We start from the raw sequence: 8,481 nt of genomic DNA, 5'->3' as shown, positions 1-8,481 counted from the left end.
TGCATTTGTGTGCATGCGCTGGTTTACATTAATATATACACCGGCCTCTGAATCTCTATGTAAACAAACACACCTTAGTTCCTGTTAATCTTCCAACTAGATAATGTTAAATTGCTTCCGAACAAGGTAATTCATAAACGGTGAACTCAGATATGGAGTATATTTTCTGTGAACGACTACACAAGACAAGATATCCAGAGGAAGTGAGTCCTATCAACCACAGGGTTTTTTTACACACCCATGGTACACATTAAGATGTATGTAGCAACTCTCAGTTAGTGGAAACAATTAAGAAAAACAAATGCAATACACGACAAGGAAGCAGGAGTGAGATTCCATTTATTCAGGGGTGTCCAAAGTGGACCTGTCCTCTCCTGGTCTTTATTCAAACTCCTTTCTATATTGTCCTCCAGCACTGTGATTGGCCAGCTCTGATGTAGACAAACTGACAGGAAACTCACAGTTCCCAAAGTTAATTAGGGCAATATAATCTAGCAATGTGCTCTATATACCAGCTGGGTAGGTAACCACCAGGAAAGCAGTACATATGCTCCAAACTCCTACAAATTAAACATCAGATACTATTTCTTTTCAGCAGAAGAATGGTTTCCTTGTGTGAAATATTTTGAATCCATAAATGAATAGGACCCCCTACCCTGGGTATTTCCTGCAACTTTGCCTAAGTCAGCGTGAGGGGATTGAGTGAAATCTCTGTTCACATGGTAACCCCAGTGACCCAGGCCTGGTGCATGACTGCACTGTGCTGGGCCAGCTGAGATCATGTCTACCCCTCCCCCTTCCCCACCTCCTCCACACTCCACCCCTGCCACAAAACACACACACAACCCACATCAATTCCTGCTGGCTGGTGATCTTATCGATGTGCTATGCTGGGAGTGCAGTGTCTGCCTGGCTGCATTCGGCCCATTGAACATTTTGTTTTAATTTTATTTTATATCTCTTTACCCAGCTGCACTATTTACCTGATTAGCAGAGTAACCATAGCAACAGGGGACTGCACCTGGAAACCACACCTGTTCTCTCTTAAGAACCACAGTGGTAAGCAGGGCAGTAAGAATGCCACAGGGACTGGGAGAGGATGTGGTGCTAAAGGTTAACCTTTCATTGTGTCATCTCAGTGCTTTCCAGGGCACACTTCATGGCTCCCGAGTCACTCCATTGTCTTCAGCCTCTTCCACAAGAGCTGTTCTGCAGTAGGGACTGCCATTCTGTAAGAGCAGAGAAAATACGCCTTATATCAATGTAGGACCTCAGCGTTTATCAATGCATGGCCCTCATTTTTCTTTTTTGTTTGGTGGCATTTGAGACACAAAGCGATGCCCATAACTACTATGCACTAGGGCTGGAGTGAATCTGAATTAGTGTATTGAGTTCCATAAAGGAGCTTTAAACCAAATAAATCCTTAAAACCCAGATTCATTGATATTTTCTGTCCGATTGAGCAGTTTTAGCGTAATGTAGCATTCAATTATTGTTGTCACTGTTTTGAATCTCAGCCTCAGTGATCAATCCATAGAATGAATCCATGATTAAAGTTGGATGTTTTTTCTCGTGACTGAGTTGAAATCAGAATCCATTGATGTTCTCACTCACTGAAGGACTCCTCATCAAATACATCTTGCTAAAGATGGTGAGGAATAATAAAGACACCTGCAAATAATTTCAATTTCATTTGAAGTGCGTTTTTAATCAATTTATCAGAGCATGTACATAATCGATCAATTGATTTGATCACATATCATAAGGGTTCCATATGATGCGGTAGCAACATTCTACCCCAAACCATTCCGTAAGCCAACTAAACCCCTCAATTTTAAGGGACTCAAGATTACAATAGATATTTAAATGTAAATTTACCTTGTCATGAAGGTCATAGTGGTGGCTACATTTCAGCCTTGCCCAAGAGCCAGCCCTGTGGGTGTGAAAGAGACGATTACACTGTTAGTTCACACTCCTTTTAGACCAGTCATCAAGCACTGTTATTAGAAAGATTCCTTTCCTCTCTTATAGCCCTCCTGTCAGTAAATGTAGTGCTCCAGTCCTAAAGGCTCACCTGTTTAGCAACAAGTGCTTTTCAAGTCTGGGCTTCCACTTCTTTATTTCACATTATCCAACCCGCTCCCAATGCAAACAGAATAATCTGTGCGCTATTCATGTCCTCTTCAGTGCCGCTAATGGTATATTACAATCTTACAGAAAAACAGACACCCATTCCATGCACATCAAGGGAAGACCCCTGGGATAGCTCCTCCAGTCAATATGGAAAGAGACCCTGTTACTGCTTCGTTGCTTCAAGGTCATTTCATCTCAGCTGTCTCTTTGGGGTAAAAGCATGTTACTGGCTTAAAGGTTGCAAAGCATGCCAGTCTATCTGGTTGATAAATGACAGGAAAGAAGGCCAAGTCCCTTCTCCAGGTGCAATGACCAAATGAGCGCCATTTATAAAGGATTTGTTGTCATTGCAATTTATGACATGGTTTGATATAATCACACACACACGCACACACACGCACACTCACACACACACACACACACACACACACACACACACACACACACACACACACACATGAATAACCCCTTGTATAGTGCTGATTGAGTGGTGGGATTTGTGATCCCACTATATATAGATCATGCCACCTATTATAATATAGCAGTATGAACTTGGTTATCTGATATACACCAATACCACTCACATATCAGAATATATTCACCCTATTGGGCCTTTCATACATGATCACAAAGAGAGCAGTCAAGCCAGTCGATTTTTAAGTTTTGATAAGCAACACGCTATAGAAGGGTGCTATCATAAATAGAACTACTTCCCAATCCCTTCCTGGAGCATAAAACACTGAAATCCACACACTCTTACACTCAAGCACACTTGTGTGCGTTACTGTCAAAACCTTGGAAAAAAAAAACACAGCTCTACAAAATGGAACTATTGTTCTGGCATAAACACACTTGCCATTTCCATCACCTTACGATACTTATTAGCTTGCAGGGGGGCAGGGAACATAGAGAGCTTTTATAGAGGTTTTTAAGAGGCAGGATTTTCATGCTTTTCTCCTGAGTAGGTATTTTTAACTGCTAAGGTGCTGGATAGAATTAGTGTGGCTGGCATGGGATGAACGTTACAGATTCTCAGGCCCCACTCTGGGGAATGTACAGCTTAACTGTCCTATTAGTGATCAAGGATAACCTGGGAATATTCCTAATCACAATGCATCGATCAAATAGCTAGCTAAGCATAGAGCACATCCCTCTTAACAGCACTGATAATTGAACATGTTTCAATAGATAACAGAATATTAGCATTAACAGCATGGTGAACATATACTGGGCAAATCAGCAATGGGATTGTTGAGGTTACTTAGTGTAGTACAAGGCTTTCAGTAGCCCTGGGTTGTTAAAAGTCTCTAACCTGCCCTTCATTCCTGGTGTCACTCTTATGACACCTCATCCCACAGCCCTCAAAGGCAGAGATCAAAGGCTGCAGCGAATCCTGACAGCGCTGCAGGGACTGGGGAGCTCTGACGGCTCAATTGTGGTGCTGCTGTTCCTTGATTGTGTTTGCACTTCAAACGCTCTCCCAAATGGCTCCTCTTTACACAAATGCTGTGCACAAATTTTGATGTTACTTTAAATGCCCTGCAGCGCTACATCGTTTTCAAAGGGCCTGCCTTCTCGAAAGACGATTACACATCTCAAGGTTAGGCACAGGAGAGAAACCTGTATGGCGTGATGCTGGAGGCACCAACCACCCATATGATCTATCTTTAGATTCACCCATTCATCCTTCCTTTCGCTTGTCGTTCAGGCTCATTTGAAGTCGTGATGAGGAATAGCTTTAAAGGGTCATTTAATTAATGCATCTCATGAGTGGATAATAACTGCATTACCTAGTGGAAAGTATGAACAAAATATACAGCCATCGACACTTCCCAGGAGGAGCTAGTGCATGATAATGGCCACTATTCCTCAAGCCACATTTCTATAACAGCACAAGATGTGTTCGAGTCTCCAGCTCAGTCCTGGTTCATACCTAACTCCTCACAACCTCTACACATATGATAAGTGCTGGAAAGGTGACTATACACATGATCACAGCCTTTCAGACACAATCGACCAGCTACTGCAGATGCAGCAGGAAAAATAGCCTAAGACCACCTTGGCATATCTGATAAACAGAGTGACTGGTGAGGTAAAAGCTATGACAAAGCTCTCCTGTAGCTTAGCACAGGGTGTGCCCCCTGTCACATGACTGACTGGCATCAGAGTATTAGCACCTGCATCCCAGTCTGTAACTGAAGCTGGGAAACCAAAGACCATTTTGCAACAAATCTTTAAGCAACCGGAGGGTCCGCAAAAGAATTGTTGGTCTACATGCAGCACAGCAGTGAGGATTTGAAATATAAAAGACTGCAACCACACCCAATAGAATCCATTTAGCCTATCATATAACATATAAATAAATGAATCCCTCGCATACATCATACTGCTGCTAGGCTGTATTTGTGTATGTGCTTTTTGCCTCAAAGGGTAAAAAGGCCTGCTGCGGTATTGATGAAGCTCTTTTCAAATTAAGCTTAATTTACAAGATAACAACCAAAGCAAACATTTCTCATGTCAAAGTCTTTATGACACAATAAGAGACAAATGAATTTATACATTGCATTTACTCTTTGGTATTCATGTGTGTGCCTTGGGACAGTTTTCCTTGTAATGACATTATCTCTGCCTGCTTAAGGAACATCCTGTCATCCTCAATTTGAAAGAAAATGTTCTTCCCCATACAGTTTTATTTGTGTTTGATTGTTTGTATGCAGTGTGGTGATCTGTGTTCATCAAGCACGCGTAGGGAGGACACCACATTAGTAACTTGATTATTATAATTGCATTTGGTGCTGAAAGGATATCAAGAACGAGATAACGGTTTCATTTAGTCTCTTAGGAAGGTTCGCTGTCTAAGGTCCTATTTAGACCACCTGTGTGTGTGTGTGTGTGTGCGTGTGCGTGTGTGTGCATGTATGTGTGCGTGTGTGTGCGCGTGTGTGTGTGCGTGTGCTTGTGTATGCGTGTGGGTGCCTGTGCTTGTGAGTGCATGTGTGTGTGCGTGTGCTTGTGAGTGTGTGTGCGTGTTTGTGAGTGTGTGTGCGTGTGCGTGTGCGTGTGGGTGTGAATACGTGTATTATTCTACAACCACAATGGCTTTTGGACCTTTCTCTTTTCTTTTTTTTTCGACACCATAAAGTTTTATTTATCTAAAATGATTTGTTCTTTACAATAATCCCATCGATCCGTTCCATAAATATAATAAAAACACAAGTTAGTATTAATTAGTGTTCTATGTTTTATTCAAAGGTAAATCCCGCTGAACAAATGCAAGCTAGTTATTGTTAGAGTGTATACTGTAATAGAGGCGTCGGTGTTTACTGTCAGATTCTCTTAACAGCTGTTACTAAATCCCGGGGCTTAACAGAGCCCACACTGAACAAGAGCGGCACCGGCATCTGCGAAACAACACGGCTTCAGCTTCACTAGCCGCAGCCGACTGCACAGGAAAAGAGCGCGATAAAAATCGTGAACACTGACAATCCATACTCGCGCTTATAAACTGCTAGGGCAAGGTATGCATTATTATTATTATTATTATTATTATTATTATTATTATTATTATTATTATTATTATTATTATTATTATTATCTGTACTGCAGCTATCTTTTTTCTTTTAACTTAATGTCTTACAAAAAGTAATCAAGTTAGAAATAATACAAATAAATAAATACATACATATTTTGTAAAAGGAGGTTCTAAATAGATCAATTACGGGTTCCATAATTACCTTACATTACTTTTTTTTTTTTTTTTTTTTACAACAATAATAGGAATCAAACCTTAATCTATAAGAACTCTTTTTTTCTTCTTTGCGCTTTCATCTTCAAAAAGTGAGACAGGCTGTTGGATCCAACGGTGCCTTAGCTGTGATCCAACCCCTCCACGTTTGTAATACTGAAAACACACTGTCATATATATATATATATATATATATATATATATATATATATATATATATATATATATATATATATATATATATATTCTGAAAGAAGAAGTCTGTTTGCCCCGGTGGTGCTAGAAAATGAGTACAACCACGCAGGAGATATCCCGCTTCTTGTATGTACTGGGAGGCATGGCGCTGTCCGAAGCGGAGGTGCTGAAACTGTTTCCCTCGCTGTTATTCTCACAGATCCCCCGAAGATATTTCGACGGGGATCTCTCCTGCAAATATAAGAGAGCGACGATCCCTGACAGGAGTTTCTCCAGAACAGGCAGTTCAAGAATGACTTCTCTACATTGTGCTCAAGGAAGTGCTCTTATGGCAACTGTATGCTATGGCACGTTGGTTTTCTGGGATTGACTCCAATAAGTGATTACATTGGAAAATACTAAGTGATAAGGATATCTGATCCACCGCAAAAGTTGTCATTAAGCCATATTTTAAAAACAGAAATATCGTGCAGTATTACAAGAATGGGGTGTGTGTATATATATTTTAAAGCATAATTGCGTCTCCTTCAATAAAACAAATGCCCTTGTGTAGTGGCATGGCAATATTGTTGTTTGTAATTAATTAAAAATTATGAACTGTCTTTAATTACTATAGTAGTACTGATATGAGGCTTCTGTAATTGAAATATAGTAGATGGTAGCCACCGCGATCATGGAATTCATTTCTTGAACTGATAGCCTTGGGGGTCATGCTGCAATCGACTTGTTTCAGTTTTATTCCAGAGCAGTGGTGGCCCAATGGATTTACTACAGAATGGCGCGAGGGGCGGGAGAAGCGCTCTCTGGTTACTATAACAGCCCCAACAATACCGAGCTAGCTGACCCTGCTAATGTGAAATCCCTCAGCCGTGAAAACACTCAACACCATCAGAGACCCGAAAAGGTGTCGGAACACTGGGCGAAGTTACAAACAAATCCAAACGTGCACAGTGTCGGACTTCAATAGGTTTTAATATTAAACAACGCATTTTACTAGATTAAAAAATAAACACTGTACATACATACATACATACATACATACAGACTGACATTTAGACACACACACACACACACACACTATATATATATATATATATATATATATATATATATATATATATATATATATATATATATATATATATATATATATATATATATATATATATATATATACTCCAGTATAGTGGATATAACTTTATTGTTTTAATAAAATATACATCGGAGTAGATGATACACTGTTGGTCTACATGCGGAGCAGTTCTATATAACCTGCTGGTATGGTATTGAATTTGTCAAAGATAAATACAATAAGCGTTTATCAAATCAAATAACTGACATTCGGGGCGTCCTCCCTATATACGATAGCATTATTGATTGCATTGTCATAAAATCAGTGAGATTAGTTTAATAAGAGGTGGGCGGCTGTGAATATGGATGGGTAGACGTATCCGTCAAGACAAAACCGCTCTGGATGAAGCGATAAAATTGAAGAAAATGAAAACCTCAATATAAAACAAAGTAAAAACGGAAGAGTTTTATTGCTTTCTGAACTACGCCTTGCCTTTCTTCAGTGAAGTTCAACCACTTGCTCCTGCCTTCAACCTGTTGCTGTCAGTGTCCGGCAAATCCCTGGCTATTTCACTTTCGAGATGTGGGGCACATCCTTCACAAACGCCTTTCAACGCCACCATCAGACACAACCATATCTAGCTTACTTAGTAAATCATAGATTTCAATATATGAATTGACATTGCACACATAAACAACGTGCCCAGTAAAGTAACGAGTTCGCTCTTCGAATTGTCAACAGCAGCTTACTATCCTATATCATCCACATGCTGCTCTTATTAGTACGATCATACACAGTTATTTCTTACCTTTCCTGGCGTCTTTTCTGCTTTGGTGTATTGTACTGTTTTATATCTGTTGTTTCTGTTGCTGCCTCGGTGGTGCTAGGTCTTGATTGGAGATGGTGTTTCTTTGACAGAGCAGTCCTCGCTGCTATATATATATATATATATATATATATATATTCATATCGCAGCTGAGACAATAGCCTGGGCTCCTGTTATAGCTCGAGTCAGCCTCTTTAAAGCCCAGATCATCCCACAGGTGGCCTGTCAGTTTCACGGGCACCATGACGTCACTACTAAGCGGAAAAGAAGAAACCTCACTTTCATAACAAAAGTCCCGCGGGGGGGAGGGGGAGGGGGGAGGTGAGGGGAGAGGAGGATTATGGAAACAGACTGCAAATGTTAAAGCGCTGAGTGGAGAAAGTAAGAGCCCCGGTCTGCTGCTCCGAAGATAGGCTGTCTCCCACTCCCACTCCCACAATTATTAGTGGTTAAAAAATAAATACATTGTTTGCAAGACAGCATGCATGAAATACATTTGCACCACATTCA

The 8,481-nt window shown here is 40.4% G+C and overlaps 1 long non-coding RNA gene across 1 annotated transcript; it reads right to left on the bottom strand.

Annotated features, from left to right (window-relative positions):
* Positions 1–1,112: 1,112 nt before the first annotated feature.
* On the bottom strand, positions 1,113–8,109 carry LOC121294434. Its single transcript, XR_005946787.1, has 3 exons — positions 7,954–8,109; positions 1,879–1,933; positions 1,113–1,229 (listed from the first exon to the last, which is right to left on the bottom strand). It is a non-coding gene; the product is annotated as an uncharacterized LOC121294434 (long non-coding RNA).
* Positions 8,110–8,481: the final 372 nt, after the last annotated feature.

Source organism: Polyodon spathula, chromosome 19 (genome assembly GCF_017654505.1).
Source record: "Polyodon spathula isolate WHYD16114869_AA chromosome 19, ASM1765450v1, whole genome shotgun sequence".
NCBI lineage: Eukaryota > Metazoa > Chordata > Actinopteri > Acipenseriformes > Polyodontidae > Polyodon > Polyodon spathula.
The sequence above is the reverse complement of the archived record's forward strand: the minus strand, read 5'-3'. Positions and strand labels throughout refer to the sequence as shown.